The following is an 18,604-nucleotide window of genomic DNA, read 5'->3' as shown; positions in this document are numbered from 1 at the left end:
AGGATTTATTGAATATCTGGTATGGGGTGATGGCCTTTGAAGACAGCTGTTGAGAAGCACTTAAATTTACTGCCCACTTTTGTAAGATTTTTTGAAATAATTGTTGTAAGACATGATGCTAAGTTAGCAGTTATAAACCCGTCCTCCATATAAATTAACTAATCATGGAATCCCTCTGGCTATATAAATGAACAAAGTCATTTTTCTGGAATGGATTTTTTTCTTGGGTTCTTAAAAATTATATGAGCAACTCAAGACAAATTTTGCTGCACTCTTTTTCTGGGCTGTAAGGAAGGTTTGGAAAATGTTTACAAACAGTGAGGAAATTAGGCAGCTTTTTGTGTGCTTTGTCACCTGTGAAATTTAATGTAATTATTCTAAGAAATCCTTGGGTTTATTTGTATTTTATAAGGGAATTACTTTTGCAAACACTGAGTATATTAATCATTACTTCATCAGCTCATTCCAGTGACAGTCAGCATTAACCTTTGCTAAGTGATATGCTAAACTTGCCTGGGTTTTCTAGGTGCCAGAGCAATAATGACATTTGCTTATGGATCCCCTCTCTTTGGTCTGGTAAGGAAGGCTAGTTCATATTCTGTTTTCTTAGCAGTGACTAGGATGAAGTTATACAAAGTTAAAATTTTATTATTAGGGACCCATTAAAGCACTGGATAGAAAAAAGATACAGAGAAGTGAGCTGGAAAAAAGTTTATAGTACAAATGACATTAAAAAAACTTGTACCTTTGCTACTTTTACAACATAATTTAAAGTAGCCGGTAATCTACATTGCATTAATTAATTAAAAAACCTATTAGGCAAGATAAAATGTATCTCCTGCAGGCTATCCCCACAGTGCTTTAAAACTACATCAATCTATGCACCTTAATGCTACGAAGCCTCGACCAAGTTTGGGTGTCCGTGTTTTGGGGTGACCGAAAAGGGCCTGATTTTGAGAGGATGGGTTTCAAGGTGGGCATCCAAAGTTGAGGCATCCCGAAACATTGCTCACTTTTGACAATCTTGATCACTGGCTCTAATTTTGGCCTTGATCCTGCTTCTGTTGAACTGAATAGCGAGACTCCCGCTCTTTCAGTGGTGTGGGAACAGGGCCTTTATCTCCCCTTGTCTTCACTTGGTGATGTGGATGCTTGGCTTGTCTGAAAATCAGTAGCGAGGAGGTTCAGGACCGATGAGGGCCTGATTCCACAACCCCTACTCACACCATGTAGAACTTACTCGTTAGAGTCGAACTATGGAAGCCAAAGGGACTGAGAATCAGACCCTCTGATGATGCAGGGCCACCATTGTATCACCAGCATCACTTAATGCAGGCTCCTTCATTTTCCTTATCACCTTCCATCAGCGTGCTGCTCAGACCCAGTTCTGTTTAACATTTGAGTCTAGACAAGAGCACAGATTAATGTGGCGTAGCCATATACAGGGGAGGCACTGCTATTTCATGGCTACGACTGACAAATCAGTAAGATACCATTGTTATTTTTATGGCTCTATCAGTTTTTTTTTTAAATTTGAACCCATTTACAGTGAAGTAGTGTAACATGGCAGGGTTTATTGAAATTAGGATCTTAGAGTACCAGCCCTGTATTAGAACACCTTGGCAAGTCATCATATAAAAAGAACTCTACAGAACAGCATTTCTCCATGCATCGATTCACCCAATTGTTAACGTTATGTATAAGCTGTATAACCTTAAAATGCTAATGAATTATTCTGAGTCAGGTTCTTTATATCATCCTGAGAACACAGTAATGTACAAAGGTGGAAGAGTGGAGACATGCTTTACAGTTTTCCTTTCTGCTAATTGCTTGCTAGTCAAATGAAGGCATTGGTGACTCTAGGCACAGAGCCCTTCAACAGAGTGGTTTATTAATAGATGGCGAGTGCTTCAGTGTATTTCTTTTATGCCATTTCACTCCATAAATAGAGCATCCCGGACATTTTACATTGTTTGGTTTTGTTGATGATATGCTCCATCTCACCACCATAGAAGGGGCTGTATTGGCTCAGCTCTTCCTTTTAAGATGGTTTCTGCAACATTTGTCTCAGCACCTCCCACCTTTTACCTGCCACCACTACTATATTCTTCTGTTCGGGCAGGGGATGGAACATATAAAGTACTTTCTCTTCAGCCACAATCAATCACACCTTTAGATCTACCTGCTGGGAGGCTGTCGTGTGGTCAGCATCATCTCACATGGAAACAGTCATTCCTTGCCTCTTCCACTCTTGCAAGCAACACAAAGTTAAGAGCTACTTAAGCAAATTCAGTTTTCTTGCACTAACACTAAAAGCTGCCACTGGGTCACCAGGTTAGCGATCAGATGACCATACCCATTTCTGGAACAGAGACCCAAACAGAGAGAAGAAAAACCAACAGTGCAGGTGGTCATGGAACTAGAGGTAACTAGAGGAAAAAGAGGTAACACGCCAGTTCTGCGTGAGATGGAAATAAACTTGGGGCAGGGATGCAGGACGGTTGAGGGATACACAAATCAGTCATTATTTGCTTAATAATGCCAGCTGGGACAGGCCAGTAGTACAGCTAATCTTGGATCATGTCTCTGGCTTGGCCTAGAACATCAGATACCCATCCTGAGCCCCTGTGGTACACCTGAAAATCGTGCAACACTTTTTGATGGAGGAAAATTTTTCTTGAGTCCCCACAAAGTCGGCTAGCAGCTTATTCTCTTGAGAACCTCTCAAATCTGTTGAGTGCGGAGGGGGGAAGTGGTCCTCAGACATCCTCCAAAGCCACATTGCTAGTTGGAGGAGCAGGAAGAAAGGAAGATCTCAGAGGAAAGATATGACTTTAGGATGACCAACAAAGTTTTCATACCATTTAACTGATCTACAGTCAGTGTAGTACAATATATTGAAAGATGACAAATTGTGGATCTTCCAGATTTTGCCTGCATTTCTTCTAGTGTCAGTTAAGACCCACTCAATCGAGCCAGAAGTCGACCCTGGTAAACCACTCCTTTAAGTGGCGTAGCTCTGCATCGATGGGAACGCGGTTCCCATCCCGTCGGCGCAGTGAAGTGAAGACGCTGCACAAAAGGGAAGTGCTCCTGTCGACTGCCACCGAATCACCAGGTAAGTGTAGACCAGGCCAAAGTCTCCAAAAGATACCCAGGGATTTGAGCTCCCAGGCCTTTCCTGTTCAGCTCTACTTCACAGAAACATTGCACAGATAAATCCAACTAAACTCTGAACAAAGAAGTCTCTAAGGCCACAGAGGGGAAGGAGACCCCCAAAGAGTACAGTCAGACTACGCTGAGCTATTACAAGCTAAGCAGTGTTAGATGGCCAGTGTATGTGATTGGGACTCCTCCAAGGAAAGTCCAAGTGGTAGCTGAGATTATTCATTTGGTGGTACTTTCTCCCTCTCAAGCGCTGTATGAAAAAACAGGTCCTATTTCCAGAGGAAGTGCTATCTTTTAACTAAGATATGAAACTGAAGATCTGATTACTAGTCACTGAATTCCATTGTGCTTTTGCAAGAGGTATTAGCTCCAGTGTCTTGGACAAGTTCCAGTTTGGGGAAATTACATTCTGATTACTTAAAATTCCCCCTTTATTTCCAGTCGGATAAGGAATTTTGCTCTTGTCCAAAATGATTGTGTGGTGAGCCATTAAAGGGCTGGCTTGCAGCGGGCTGCATTTCTGCGGGTGAGGAAGTGATTCATATATAGGCCCCGATACTGCAAGTAGCTCCATGTGGGAAGCTCCTGTGCCTGCAGGGATGCCCACTGAAGTTGATTGGGCTCCACACAGAAGCCGTGTTCTGCCCACCTGGAGCCATTTGCAGGATCAGGGTCATAGTTTGTAAGTGTGGTTGCTAAGCGTGTGGACAGGATTGTGACGGGCATCTGCCTGAAGTGCATAATGAGCCTCTTCACCATCCTGCACCTTCCTCCCCTACAGAGTAAAATTGTGCAATGACTTCACAGGGTTAGTGCCACTGTGGACACTAAGCTGAGCAAAGGGGATGGGGAGAAGTGGGTCCTACTGTAACCATTGTGCTCAGTATATCTCCATTCCTCCAGCTGATACCAACCACATCTTTCTGCCAAGCCCCCAAAATAGAAAAAACAGAGGCAAGTAAAAAGGGATTTTGACTACCAAAGTAATGGTTTGATCCTGCACAAGACCAAGTGACTCTTGGAAATTAAAGGTCTCAGCACTCTGTCTGATGCTCTCAGGACCACAGAGAACCAGAGTCTAAAAATATGAGAAATGAGCTGAATTAGAACTTCCCCTCTGACTTTTTTTCCCCCCCTTTTCGTGCTTTCGGGTGTTCAAAATCTGGATCCAGATCACATTTTGCAGTGTGAGACCATCTCTTTAAAATATTAGGTTTTGTGCATTTGGATGAAATTCACCTCTGATCAGGGGACTTAAACAGGACAGACTTTGTGCTGGTCCTCTGACCAGAGGTGAATTTCACTCTCTGTGAAAGAGCCTCTGTTCTGAAGTTCTCATTATCTAGCACGAACTTTCCTCAGAAGAGTCTGATCAAGGCAGTCTGGCAGCAACCTACTGAATTATCTCAGTCAACATACAACACACTGAAATGCTGCCCCCTTAAGCAATGCCAAGGAGGTTTGGAAGATCTAGATAACACCCTCTCCGTTTTTCGTATTTCCAACATACTGTTGTACCAGTGCTCTACACTTGGTGCTACTGAGCAAAAATTGATCTTTTAGCTGCAGTAATAGGATGAAATTTTCAGATAATTGTGTAGCTAAATCCTTACGTCAGCTTTGAAAATTTCAACCACAGTTGTTAAGCAGTAAGGATGAGAAACTCAATGTTCAGCTCTGTATATGGTTTCTGAACAAAGCCAAACTGTAACATTACTTCCTTCCCCACTTCACCCATCTTGGGACACTCTTTAACAAGCACAGAAGTGTATCCCACCTTCTTATTCTTTCTATTTAGAAGTCAGTTCTCAGTTTGGAGGATGATATATTTATCTGTTCATGCTTGCTCTAGCCCAACAAACTATTTACACAAATAAGCATGGGCAAGATTACTTAAAATGTATTCCCAATGGTAAGTTAGATAGCAGCAAGCTGGTTTCCTGTAACTAGCCAGGGTTCCGAGGCTTTAAGATATTGGCTAGCAGCCTTTGTTTACCTTATAATCCAAGTCCCTGTAATTTCATAGTCTTGTATATGACATTTCTGAATTTGGCAACATTTTATGTAGCACAATTTGACCCCTAGCTACAATTTGTATAGTAACTTCATTTCTCTGTCACCTAAAATGTTGCAAATATTCTACTGTGACTAATCCTTATAGACACAGTTGTTTCAGCTGCTGAGGAAGGCCAAATTAGGAGAAATAGTGTATGAGATGAAACTGAACTCTAAAACTACATAGAGAAATTCTGGGTGACTCACATCCATGAGAAGAATAAGGGCATCAGTTTGTAATGGACAAATAATTCACAACGAATAACTTATTCAATACTTTTCACCTCTTTTTATTCTAGCAAATGGTCCACTGGCAGATAGTGATTTTCTCTAATTTACTTGTAATTCAGTTTTTTTCCACTAAGTACTTTCTCTGAAGAATTATTGGTCTATAAATACCTTGTTTGCAACATTCTATATTTAAAAGTTTGAGCTGTGTTTGGGTAGTTTTCATTGGACACAAGCTATGCATTTGCCCCTTGAGTGGATGAGCATAACTTTTGAGAACCAGGTTTCTGGTGTGAATTCTCATGTTTGCAGATTTATACTTTGGTTTCAGCCAACATTCTCCAATATCTAATTAAAATAGCCTGCGTCTATGAAAATTCCTGCCAGAAAATTCATTGGCTGTGGAAAGAACCTGAAAATCACCTATATACAATGAAAATGAAGTAGATTTGAAAGATTGAATTACTATTCAGGAATGGGGCATGGGAGCCTCTAATTAGCTGTGTAATATTTATTAGGGCTTTAAGGGTGGCTATAAATCAATACATTCAATAAGTGCCTGGATGGGTAGTAGAAAGGCATGAGACAAAAAAGTCAGGTTGCTGCTAGTGTGTCTGAATGTCATGTATGTATGTGTGTGGGATTGGTTGGTTTTTATGCTTTTCCCTCCCCTCTTAGTGACCAATCACTTTGTTTTGGTTAGGTATGACATAGGGGTAATCCTAAAACACTTAAGTAGTCTTATCTAGAAACTGGCAATATAGTGGGGAAGGACAGATGTGTAAGAAAGGCCTATATTTCTATGACTGAGTTTCAAAGAAGATATTTAAGGAGTTATCTTTAGAAGTAAATATTGAATAGGCTCTGTAGGTACCTTATGAAGTAACCCAAACTACATACTGATGCTCAAAAAGGTACCTCTTTGTGTTGTTTTAATCACTGGTGTGATTATGTGACAGGATTTTCTGTGAGAACAGTTGCTTGCACTAGATGTTCATCTTGCAGTAGGAGCTTCCTGTAATGGAGGAATGCCTTCTGTGGCACTTATCCACCTAGCAAAGGGGTGTGAGTGCCAACCTTAGACATTGGAGTTCTGGGAAATGTAATCTAGTAAGTGAATGGCAATTTTGTTGCAGGTGGGTTTAACTATAATCATAGTGTGACTTGAAAAGTTGTGTGTGTATATTCAAATTAGACAACGATTTAGCTGGTCTATTCCCATCTTGTTAGTAAAAAGGCATTGATTTCTCAATGGAGGGAGTAGCTTTTAACTCTTAAAGTGAAGGATTTGGGGCATTGTGCATGTAGTGGACTGATGTGAACAGCCATAGAGCTTCTTCCAGTAGAACTCAGGCACTGCTGGAGGGACAGTGAAAACCCACATTAGCTCAGGGGACTCTTTCCAATGGGTCATGGTTGTTTGTTTAGGTAAAATTTTCTTTTTAAATAAAGGATTTAAAAAAAAAAATAGAAACATTCCTTGGTGCTTTGATGAGATATCCCAATATCTTGCAACACACCAGTATTCGCCCATATCTAATAAATGCTCAAGGAGATCTATAATGAAAGGTTACATGAGCATTCATGAAAATGGGCCAAGGCTCATGAAAGCATTGGATCTCGAACCTACGTCTCAATTGCAGTGTGTCTGAGCCTTAATACAAACATTTCACACAACTACCATTTATTGATGTGATCTTACATGCCAAGGTTCATTAGAGCAGATCTATTTTGATACCCTCAGTCAACATTCTTTGCTTTTTACTTAGTGATCATGATATTACCAATTAGATCCTGAGTCTCTTTGCAATGACAGTAAGAATTTTACTGGAGCTCTCACTGGATGAAACAAAACTCTGGCCATGGTCTTAGATCCAGCTTTGTTTTCAACCAAACTACTAGCTCTGCAGGCAAGGCAAGATTTTACCACTAAAACAGCAGTACTAACTTTTGCTACATACAGATGTTACACAAGACCTAGTTCCTGGCACACTAGGTCTTAATCCTACACTGAGGTCTCTGCCCAGAGCTCCAGTGTAGAGTTTATTGCAGGATTGGGGGTAGGATGCTCAGCCAGTCATTGGCAGGCCATTCTAATACGTTTGGGCTTTATCCAGCGAACTCTCCCTCATGTGACTAGTTCCCACTGAAATCAACAGGAGTAAACAACAGCCAGGTCTCCAGGCATGCATAAAAGTTCCTAATACATCTGCAACTTGGACTGCCTCTCATTCTGCAGGCACTCTTGGGGCTGTCTGAAAATATTTGTAGTTATCTATTTAAAAAATGTAACCTAATCTGTATTCCTTCATCTCTCCTCCTAAGTGGTCATGCGTTGACAGATTAGCAGGATGAAAAAGGTTATTAAGGGGGTATGCAGGCACACAATCTGATTTCAAGATAGTTTATCTGAAATTTGAAAACATCCCTTGAAATTAAAAAAAACAACCAACAACTTTGTTTTTCTGAAAGTCCATTTGGCCAGATTTCAGATATGTCCCCCAAGTCGATACACAGTGTTTATCTGCTTTATAACTGAAGAAAGATGTCAAAACCTGGATTATGTACATAATATGAATTATATTTTGGTCTGTTTTCCTCACCAGTCATGCACAGATCATTCAAAACACAGGAGCCTGAGTTGACCCCATTTACTAATTTACTGCTCCTTTGCCAGTTTTATGGTTTGGCTTCTTTACTTGTACAGCTTTTCAACTTATCTTTAAGGCCTTTACTTTATTTACTAGCCAATACCAAGAAGGTTTATATTGCAGGTTGGTTTCTCCAATGTTAAGCTAACACAGCTCATCTAGTCCACCTGTTCAAGTTAGCTGACTTAGTTAATGACTATGACTTTACCTCCTCAAGGTCATTAACAATTCTAAATCTCATTGAAAAAATGATTAATTTAAATCTTCCCATGTTTATCTGAACAAGTTCCAATGACTTCATAAGTGAGGAATTTCATCCCTCTATAAAAAAACCACCATTGCTAGAGACCTCTCAATGGACAGCCAGGAACAATCGTGCATTGGAGGATTGAACTGATGATCTCATATATCTTTTCCAACTCTGACTTCTAATTCTATACCCTGGATGCAATGCTTTGAACTGGACAACTTCACAGAGGTCAGATGGAGTTGTTCCTGTTTATATCAAAGCTGAATGAGAATAAGGAAGTTTGTGGTTCATTAAGAGATATATTTCTTGCCTTATAAGTATCGATAGACATAACAATGTTTTTAAAGGAGGTTTTCAAGGGGCAGTGGAAGGTAAAAGAAATTGGGGTCTTGGGAATAAGAGAACAATGCAGAATGTTTCACCATACACTCAAACAAAATTGGACCAAAAAGAAATGTTTCCACAGTCCTTATTCCACAAAATTCCCACCAAAATTCCATGTGAGTTTTCCCTGAATAAAGACAGGCTTGTGCCTTATTCATGGAACTGAATGGCCAAGGTTATTTAATTTTCCACCCTCCACCAAGGCTACTCAGAAACCAGTTCATAATGCAACACTAAAAAGAAAGGTGTTATGGACAATTTTGTAAGAACAAACAGTCATTATTGAATTGTTAGTAAATAATGATACCACCACCACCACCGGTGGTTATATTCAGCAAATAAGTTCTTTTGTATTTATTATTAGATTTTTCTGTGCTCATCAGAAATTGAGTGTAGCTGGGCTCACTACATATATCTTCATATTGCAATCAATATAATGGTATACTTTTCATAGACATCAGACTTTAATATTAATTTGTTCTTATTTATATACTACAGAAAGACACAGAACATCTTCACTTCAATGATAAAGCCTTCATTCAAAATAAAGTATGGTTATATCATCACTGGGGTTAAGAAGATTTTATGTTTACTACTTGAAAGATTAATGGGTCACTCAAGCATTTACATTCTCATACATTTTTATGACAGTGCTATGAAGTAAATTTGATGTATGTGCAGAAGAGAATGATAGGTTTAAATGTCTAACAGCTGCTCTTTTGAATTTCAGCAATGTTTTAAGTGTTGCTACCATTTAGCACTTCCACTGCTCACTGCAATTTACTGTTAGCCTCCATTAGTTATTTGTATTTGCACAAGAAGACAAAAGGAAAAGAATTAGGTGCAGAGAGTGAGAGCACACAGTTTTACTTACTTTAGGCCACCTGAACTGAATAAATCATAAGGAAAGCAGATTATATATGATAAGATCTTTATAGAAAGCATCTCAAATGCAGAAGGTTCACACAGTGAGGTTGCAAACATTCCTCCACTGGACCCGGTTTGAAAGATCCTTCACATCCTGAAATGCATTGGAACGTCCTGCTGCTCTCTGAGCTAATTCTGTGGGGTAAACAAATGGGGGGACCGATTTCAGAGAAGCACTCTATTAAAAGGCAACAAGGTTAGAAGTGCGACAGGCAGCTCCGGGCTCATGGCCCCATCAGATGAGATTGCCTTGAATGCTGCTGCAGTCTTTTCCTACATGGGCTGCCGAGCAGATGCATTCAGTTGCCCAAAGCATTGAAATCACTCATTAGCACATTGGAAAAATGTTGTACCAGGCATTTACATGTGGGCTGGCAGGCCGCAGCAGTTAGTTTAGGATCATAAGAGCACCATGGCTTTTGAAGATAATCATTCATTCTGCCCAGGAAAGCATGGTTTTTTGGTCATTAAAGCAATGCTGCTGTTTCAATGTAGGAGCTTAAATCTATGAGAAGGATGTTTCTCCAGTGCCTTAGGCTGTGTCCGTTGCAAAACCTGCACATTCCCTCACTTAGTCCTCATGCAAAGAGGGAAATCCATGGACCATGCAAATGGGAAGTGAAATATTTAAAGACACGGGATCATGCAGTGACTGGACCAACATGAATGTGCAAAGGAAGGAAAAAGTACAAGCAGCCTCCAGCCTTCCATAAGATCTGACCACAATTTGGGTAGGGAATCCAGGCATTGTGCTTGTTCCCAGAGGGGCTCTGCTATTCCTCCTGTCCATCTATGCATATACACCCGGGGATAAGGTAGGGCTTCTCCTCAGCTGCCAAATGATTCACTGCCAGGCCCAGAGTCTGAGGCTGCTTAAGTTGGACAATGAAACTAACAAAGAACAGGTCCACAGCAGCTCACCCATCACATCTCGGGCTCACCCGGCCTCTCCTCCCAGGAGACTCCAGCAGACACACTGCTCCTGTAGTGCTTGAGCTCGCTTTTCCTCAGACCGTTTCCTTTTATGCTCACTCCTGCTCCCTTCCAGCCCTGTTCTCACTGAGCCACCCTCTGACCCTTTGAAACCCAAGTGCAGCTTCCTGCCCCTTTAACTGGGGCAACTGAGAGCGCCGGCTCCAGCACAGGGGAGCAGGACCTACTTCAGCGAAAGGGGCCAACCCCTCCATGCCATGCCCTCTTTCTGTCTCTTTCATGCCGCGGGGCCCCCTCCTCTGGCACAGCCAATGTCTTCAAGCCACAACCGGGCCCGCTCAGATGCTCGTGGAATGTGCACTTTAAACGCACGTGTTCCCATAGTACCTGAAAGCAGCACCATGTATTTAGCGTGGGATGGGACCCTGGTTAGCAGACGAGGACACCATGTTTCCAAAAGCCAGGGCCCTAGCATAGAGGCCATTAAGCCACGTGTTATTTTGCGTTACCGACACAGACTTGCGGACCCTCTAACGCCCTTGGCACATTTCACATGGGATGAAACTGTTCAGCACAGCAGGGCACTGGAGTTCCCTAAATGCTGTCAAGCCCCAGCAGAGGCAACTGAAGGAGGCAAGGCACGATCTGACTGCACCCTTCTCACCAAGTATTGCTTGCCCTAAAGCTGCCACTTTGGGCCACACTGAGAGGTGTTCTCATGCTGGCAAGCACTTCACTTCACGTGTAGCTCCACCGAAGGAAGTGGGACTTCCTCTGGAGTAGGGTACGTCCCATTGTGAGAAAGGATCTCGCAACCTGGCCCTTTATGTGAAAACGAAAAGCAAAGATTACATTTAAACTCCACACTCTACCAATAAATCCAGCAGCAGCCTAATTTTATGTTAGCAACGCTGCCTGGAGCAAGGCTTGTGTGGTCCAGAAAAGAAAAGATTTAACATTTGCTAAAATTCTCTAACCCTGTCATTACCTGCTTCTGCTCCCATAAGTGCTCCCTCCCCGTGAGAGTCTGAAGGCCTCAATGGATTCTTCCAGCTCATCTAGTTCAGGAGCAGAAAGCATATTGTGAGAGTTATATGGACTGGTCACAACCAGCTCTGATTACATAGCGGTCCCCTTCTCCTCATGCTAGCGTTCTGCTTCTGACATCAGGGTCACTCCTCTGCCTTTGTATCCCAAACACCTAACCCTAGCTCTGTTAATAGGTAATTGGAACCTCAGCCACCCCATCTGGTTGCCTGATGTGCACGATCCAAAGAGGCAGGCATGTTCTGAGAACGTCTGCTGGATCAGCCTGATGGGTGAGATAGTAGGGGTCTCACAATATGCATTGCCCACCTGGGGACCAGGTGTGAGCTAGACACCAGGCAGCTTTGTGGCATCAGGATTTAGGCGGCTTCGTGCATGCTCACTGGTGGAAAATTAGTTGCTTTAAGGGACTACATTGGCAGAAATGTAGGTGCCTCCAGGATTAGGCAACAGCTTAGTAGGGTTTTTGAGGATCTCAGTGGTGTTTAAATCTTGGCCCTAAAGTGGCAGTTGGAAACCCCTTTGTAGAACTAGCCACCTATGCCTGAATTTCCCCATTCATACAATGGAGTTAATAATATTTCTCTACTTCACAAGGATGTTGCAGGGATTAATTAGTGATTTTAAAGCACACATGTATTTGGATGGAAGGAAGGTATACCAAAATAGGTGCAAGTTGTTAGTATACGTACGCTGTGACAAACACGACACCACAAAATAGTACATTTTATAATTAGATTTTGAACAATATGAACTTCTGTAAGCTTAAAAAACTTTTACCAGCTAAAGTTTTCAAAGAAAATGAATTGTTATAATGAAGAAAAAAAATGTAAATTAAGCTGATGTGTCTGCACAAAACCATTAATAAGGAATACTTGAACAGAGAGGGCATGTGTTCATTTTTTCCAGGGTCAAGTACAGACTTTTCTCCTCAATCTTTTGTTATAAAGGGAGCTTTCAAAAAACCAACAAATTATTTTTGTATAAAAAAGCACCCTAATCACAATGTATATGGCATAATTATTCCTATTCAATAAATCAAAAATGGCAGTCTATGTTTATTATAATAGTATTCGCTAACATTAGTTCCCCCAACAAATAGATTAGTTGCCCAATTTCTCCAAACTTATTTCATTATGCCTAATAAAAAATCAGATAAATAAGTGCAGATACACAAATTAAAACCAATATAATACTATTAATGCTAGTGTAATTTACAGTCCCAAGAAAACTTCTAGCAAGGTATAATTCACACGCTGAAGAAAATAAATGAAAAGATAATTAGACTCTAATTAAGATTACACTTTGATGTACAGCTGCAAGGACACACAGTAATGGCTGTAGCCTCATTAACCACATAGGTACAGCATTTGTTCATACTTTTAATCAGGGACTAGCTTATTTTACTATTAAAGACACTGATTCAACCAGACACTTAAGCATATGCTTAAATCCTATTGAGGACAATGTGTTTAAGTGCTTTTCTAATTAGGAATGGGATTATTCACATGCCTAAAATTAAGCTTGTGTTTAAGTACTTTGCTGAATCAGAGTCAGAGGCTTAGCTTGTCCTTAGCCCTGTGTAGATCTACAAGGGTGGAGGAGGTGGTGGGGGCAAGAAGTATTACCCCCTTGTAGCCAGGTAGAGGGAACTAGGTAGAGTGCCAGTCCTTGTATAACCAGAGCACAAGGCCCAGGGGCTCTCGCACCTTTGCTTATCAAAGAAGGGTGGGGAGAGGAGCAATGGAGCCTCACGGCCATGGCTATGCCACTTCATAGTAACCACTGGAGCTGGGCCACTGCAGCTGGAGTGGCCATAGCCCCTGTACTGTGGGTGCCCTGAGTGTTCCACAGAGCTCCAGGAGCCACGGTGGCTGGCTCAGCAAAAGAATGGAGACAGTCATCTTAAGTAGGAGATGCTCCCAATACATGGGCTTGAGTTGTAAGGTTTGGAGAGGTCTGGGGCCAGGTTTTCACAGTCACAAGTCATGCCAAACACAGCTGCAATAACTGGTCATTTGCGTGTGCACACATGGAAATCATCAAAATGGCATGCTATTGGGACATGCAAATGAGGCACACCAATTTGTTCCATATCTGAATGCACATTTGCACGCGTGCAGGTCTGAAAACGTGGCTCCATATAAGTTGGTCCAAATCACACAATGCATCATAGTGTGGATCCGGATGTGGAAGCCAGGAATCCTGAACTCCTAGACCTTTGCTCCAGTCGTTGACTCTTAAAGTACACCAAGATACATTCAAGCAATGAACGTCAATCGCAGCCACTTGGAAAATAGTTAAACACTCACGTAGTAACTGAGTAAACAGAAACAGTACAAAAACCTATTTTCACCCCAGCTTTTGCAAGTGCTATACGTGGATCTCACAGTCCCACAGTTTACTAATAAACAAGGCTAAAATAAATAGTACCGTTCCAGAGCTTTTCACTTCATCACTCTACAGGCTGGTTTCTCAGGGTGCCCTGACACTTGTACTGAAAATGATCCACAGAGTAATTAGTGTCAGACATGTTTGGTCTCATTAATCAAATGTTTTATATATAAAGGGTGGCAAATATGTGCTTCTGCTCAGACAACAGGGGAGGATGAATGAATGAGTCAGCAAACACACTTCCCCTACTTTGTAAAGTTTATTCCATATTTATGGAGCCCCTCTGCCAACTCCACATCAAACTTTCATGCACTGAACAATCCTGCACTGGCATGGAGGGAAGGGATTAGATGACCCAGTACTAATAGGGATGGGGCTATATTCTCCTTTGCCCTGCTGCTTGTGGCATCATTTACACCAGTGCAAAGTGAATGCAAAGTCAGTGTAAAACCTACCTGAATTGTAGTGTTTTGCACCCATTTTTCATAGATTCCAAGGCCATTATGACCACCTAATCAGTCCTCCTGTATAGCACAGGCCATAGATCTTCCTCAAAATAAATTCCTAGAACATGTCTTTTACAGAAACATTCAATGTTGATTTAAAAAAGGGGTCAATGATGGGGAATCCACCACAACCTTTGGTAAATTGTTCCAATGGTTAATTATTCTCGCTGTTAAAAGTGTATGCCTTATTTCCGGTCTGAATTTTTCTAGCTTCAACTTCTAGCCACTGGATCATGTTACACCTTTCTCTGCTAGACTGAAGAGCCCATTATTAAATATTTGTTGTCCATGTAGCTACTCAGACTGATCAAGTCACTCCTCAACCTTCCCTTTGGTAAGCTAACTAGTTAGAGCTCAAGGAGCTCAATCTCTATAAGGCAGATTTTCTAATCCTTTAATCATTCTCATGGCTCTTCTCTGAACTCTCCAATTTATCAACATCCTGCCTGAATTGTGGGCACCACAACTGGATAGAAGATTCCAGCTGTGGTCTCACCAGTACCATAGATAAAATAACCTCTCTACTCCTACCTGATATTCCCATTTAGGCATCCTAGAGTTGCATTAGCTCTTTTGGCCACAGCAGCGTATTGGGAGCTCGCATTCAGCTAATTATCCACCATGACCCCCAAATCTTTTTCAGGATCACTGTTTCCTAAGATACTATCTCCCGTCCTGTAAACATGGGCTACATTCTTGGCTCCTAGATGTGTCCATTGAGCTATGTTAAAAGGCATATGGTTTGTTTGTCCCCAGTTTACCAAGTGAATCAGATTGCTCTGAATCAGTATCCTGTCCTCTTCATTATCTACCACTCCCCCAATTTTTGGGTCACCTGCTAACTTTGTCAGCGACAATATTATGTTTTCTTTCAGGTAATTAATAGTGTTAAAAGCAGAGGGCCGAGAACCAATCCCTGCAGTTTCGCACAAGAAACACACTCTCAAAATGGAACTGTAAATGGGGAATGGTTGAGACCTTTCAATTAGCCAGTTTTCAATCAGTTAATGTGGGGTATGTTAATTTTACATTGCTCTCATTTCCATGAGCGTAAGTAAATGGCTGCACATGGCCATGGAGAATCTGCCCCCTAAATTTCTACAATTCTCGTTTCCTTTCATAGAATTAGAAACCAAACCAAGTTTAATCTACTTTTCTAATCATGCTGCCTTCTGCACCTCCAACGGCCATTTCAGTGCTTGCATTTCTCACTGTATCCAGCTACATGGAATATACTTTGAGGCATGAGAAAAACATCCAAAGTTCAGTTTCAGCTTTTGGCATTCTTCTTTAAAACCTTTGCATGATCCTAAATGGGCTTTGGACTGCTGACAATGTCACACATTCAAGATAATGTGTGTGACACTGTCTGTAGTAGGGGTGACCATTTATGATATTATTGAATACCAATGTGTCACAGTTACAATAATTCCTAGAGGATAGGCCACATCAGGTACCATTAGAAAGGTTATCATTGGATAAATATGTATGTATCATCTTGGTACTGTAAGTTTTAATTATGTATGGCATAGCTGTACTTCAGCTTGTGTTCTTTTTCTGGGCAACACCTCAGACAGTATTGCTGCAGCACTAAACCTGCTTAAAGGCTCGTTAAGGGAACTCACGGGTACAATGAGCCCAGGAAAAGAAGTCAGGCTTCACCTTATGAACCAATAGGTCATGTTGAACCAACATGGCCTATGAACAAAGGGTTCTGAGGCTTTTCTATGCCATGTGCTGTGTGGGACAAGCCACATGGCAAAGGGACATAAAAGGCAGCTGCATCACATCCATCTTGTCTTCATTGCTGCTTCCTACCTCTGCACCTTATCTGCAACTGAAGCTATGGAAGGAAGGACTGAGACCCATTCAGGTACTGGACGTTCACCAGAGGGACTAGACAACCTGCATACTCCACAGTTCTGTTGAGAATCTGATATATAAGGGCTTTAAAGTCATTTGTATGTATCTCTCTTCTCATTTGTTTCTTTCTTTCTATAATAAACCTTTAGTTTAGTTACCAAAGGATTGGCTGGCAGTGTGGTATTTTGGGTAAGATCCAAAAACTTATATTGATCTGGTAATATGGCTGACCCTTTGAGGATCAGGAGAACATTTTTGGTAAAGCTTTTTAACAACTTATCCCTTTACTGGACCTAGTTGCTAAATGGGGGCCAGAGACTGAAATGCAAAAAAGGGGGCTGTGTAACTTCTTGTTTTTAGCTTTTTGATAACCAGTGTGGGGAATCAGAGGCACGGTTTGTAAGTGGTTGGTGAATCTAACTGCAGTGTTAGCCACCAGTTTGGGAGAATCTGCCCTCCTTCTGCAGCCTGCCCTGACCTTGGCATTTTCAGGTGAGCTGCCCTAGGCACAGACAGGTCACAGCATGTTCTACCCAGATGACTTCTCATGAAACGGACAAAGATCACTCTTCACATGATTAAGCGTGAAACACCAATTCCACTTCCAGCCTCCTACTTTCTGACTGTGATGAGCGTAGGAGCAATGCTTGGATTGGGAGATTATAAAGCAGGGAGGTCGCTCTCCTATTCTTGTTTCAGAAGGATACATGGAAACCAACTCCTCTACTAGCCTATAGGTTTGTTTTGTATACTATTCTTCATTTACTTATGGCAAAACACTTTAAGAACCTGATGTTGTTCCGACTGACACTAACAGCGAAGAATGTCCCCTAAATTTGTAGGAAGTGTTTAACACTAGGATTTTCTTTTATTTTTATTTATGCTTTTATTTTTCTATTAATTCTTTTCACTAAGCAGATCTGTCCACTGCCTTCTGACTACACACTTCATTCTTTGTTTTCAGGAAAGTTCTTTTGCTGTCAGTCAATTCATCCCAATCTTCTCCTGTTATTTATACCAGTTAGTATCCACAATGATCTACACATGCAGTCCAAACACACAGGAAGTCACATCCTGGGTCTCAGAAAATCTACTGTCTAAGATGCAAAGAATTTAGTTTCAGAAGTCTACTTTGTCATCTTCTTCTGCATGGGTAGCTTGAGGCTATTCTGATTTGCAAAGCTGGTTCATGAAAAACAGTTTAAGAAAAATAATTTGAGCATATTCCCTGGTGGAAGTAAAAAATTGGCACGCTAGCAGCTGAAGCACGTTGTCAGAACTCAAGAGAGGACGTCTCAGGATATTAAGTGCTAGAGAGAGATTTTTTTCTCATTGCTCAGAAGCAATCATTAGAGGGGTGGGCTATGCACCATTATTCAGAAGACCCTAAAGCTAGAGTCTGGCCCCTGCTGTGCCTTCTTTGCATCAATCTTTTGCAGGGACTATGCCAGGAGTATACATGGGCCATAAAAGTTGCTGAATGGTTTTAAGGAAACTCCCCTATTGTAGGGGCAGCTGGCATACATAGCCCCATACTGCTCCCTGAGCAACCCCAGGATCCTGCTGGTAGCAGGAGGAGATGCAGCCAAAGGGCTCTATGTTCCCTTGGCTGCAGAGGAACTCCTTGGGGATAATCTAGATTATGCCACAGACCCCCTCATGCAGCCCAGAATCTGAAAGGTAGGGTGACCAGATGTCCTGAAATATTTGTCTTGTATAGGACCCTATAACTCCCCTCATCTCCCCCTTACACTTCTATCTGGTCACCCTACTGGAACTGTCTTAAAGCCATTTTCATCCATCCCTTCTTGAGCTATATCTCCTGACAAACAGTGGAGAGTCTAGGCTCTAGTTTTGGTTCTATGATTATAATTCTCACTCTGAACAGAGGAAAAATTTCTTTTAAAAAAAGGCTAAAAAGCAACAGGACAAATATTTACAGAATTATTTGTTAATTTTGGTCACAGTTTCTCTCTCTCTCACTCTACTCTGTGGGCACATTTGAGGCCTGAATCCTGCTCTCATGGATTTTTATGGCAAAATTCCCTTTGATTTTAGTGAAAGTGGATGTAAATTCTTTGTTTGGCCAAAACCGATCCAGAGGGAGTGCTGGGGATTCTCACCTCATGTTCCAGTTTTAAAGCCTGACTCTGTCTTTTTCCCAAGGCAACTTTCTGCCTCAAGTTGTTGAGGACTAG

The 18,604-nt window shown here is 41.5% G+C and overlaps 1 long non-coding RNA gene across 1 annotated transcript in view; it reads right to left on the bottom strand.

Annotated features, from left to right (window-relative positions):
* Window positions 1-9,074: 9,074 nt before the first annotated feature.
* Window positions 9,075-18,604, bottom strand: part of LOC137142997 (uncharacterized) — a 32,455-nt gene continuing 22,925 nt past the window's right edge. The window contains exons 2-3 of the long non-coding RNA XR_010917078.1: window positions 11,585-11,654; window positions 9,075-9,798 (exon numbers count right to left, since the gene is read on the bottom strand). This is a non-coding gene — a long non-coding RNA (uncharacterized lncRNA). The remainder of the gene's footprint in view (window positions 9,799-11,584; window positions 11,655-18,604) is intronic.

This window comes from Emydura macquarii, unplaced genomic scaffold, assembly GCF_026122565.2.
Source record: "Emydura macquarii macquarii isolate MOO-44397 ecotype Brisbane River unplaced genomic scaffold, CSIRO-AGI_Emac_v2 contig_67, whole genome shotgun sequence".
NCBI classification, from domain to species: Eukaryota; Metazoa; Chordata; order Testudines; family Chelidae; genus Emydura; species Emydura macquarii.
The sequence above is the reverse complement of the archived record's forward strand: the minus strand, read 5'-3'. Positions and strand labels throughout refer to the sequence as shown.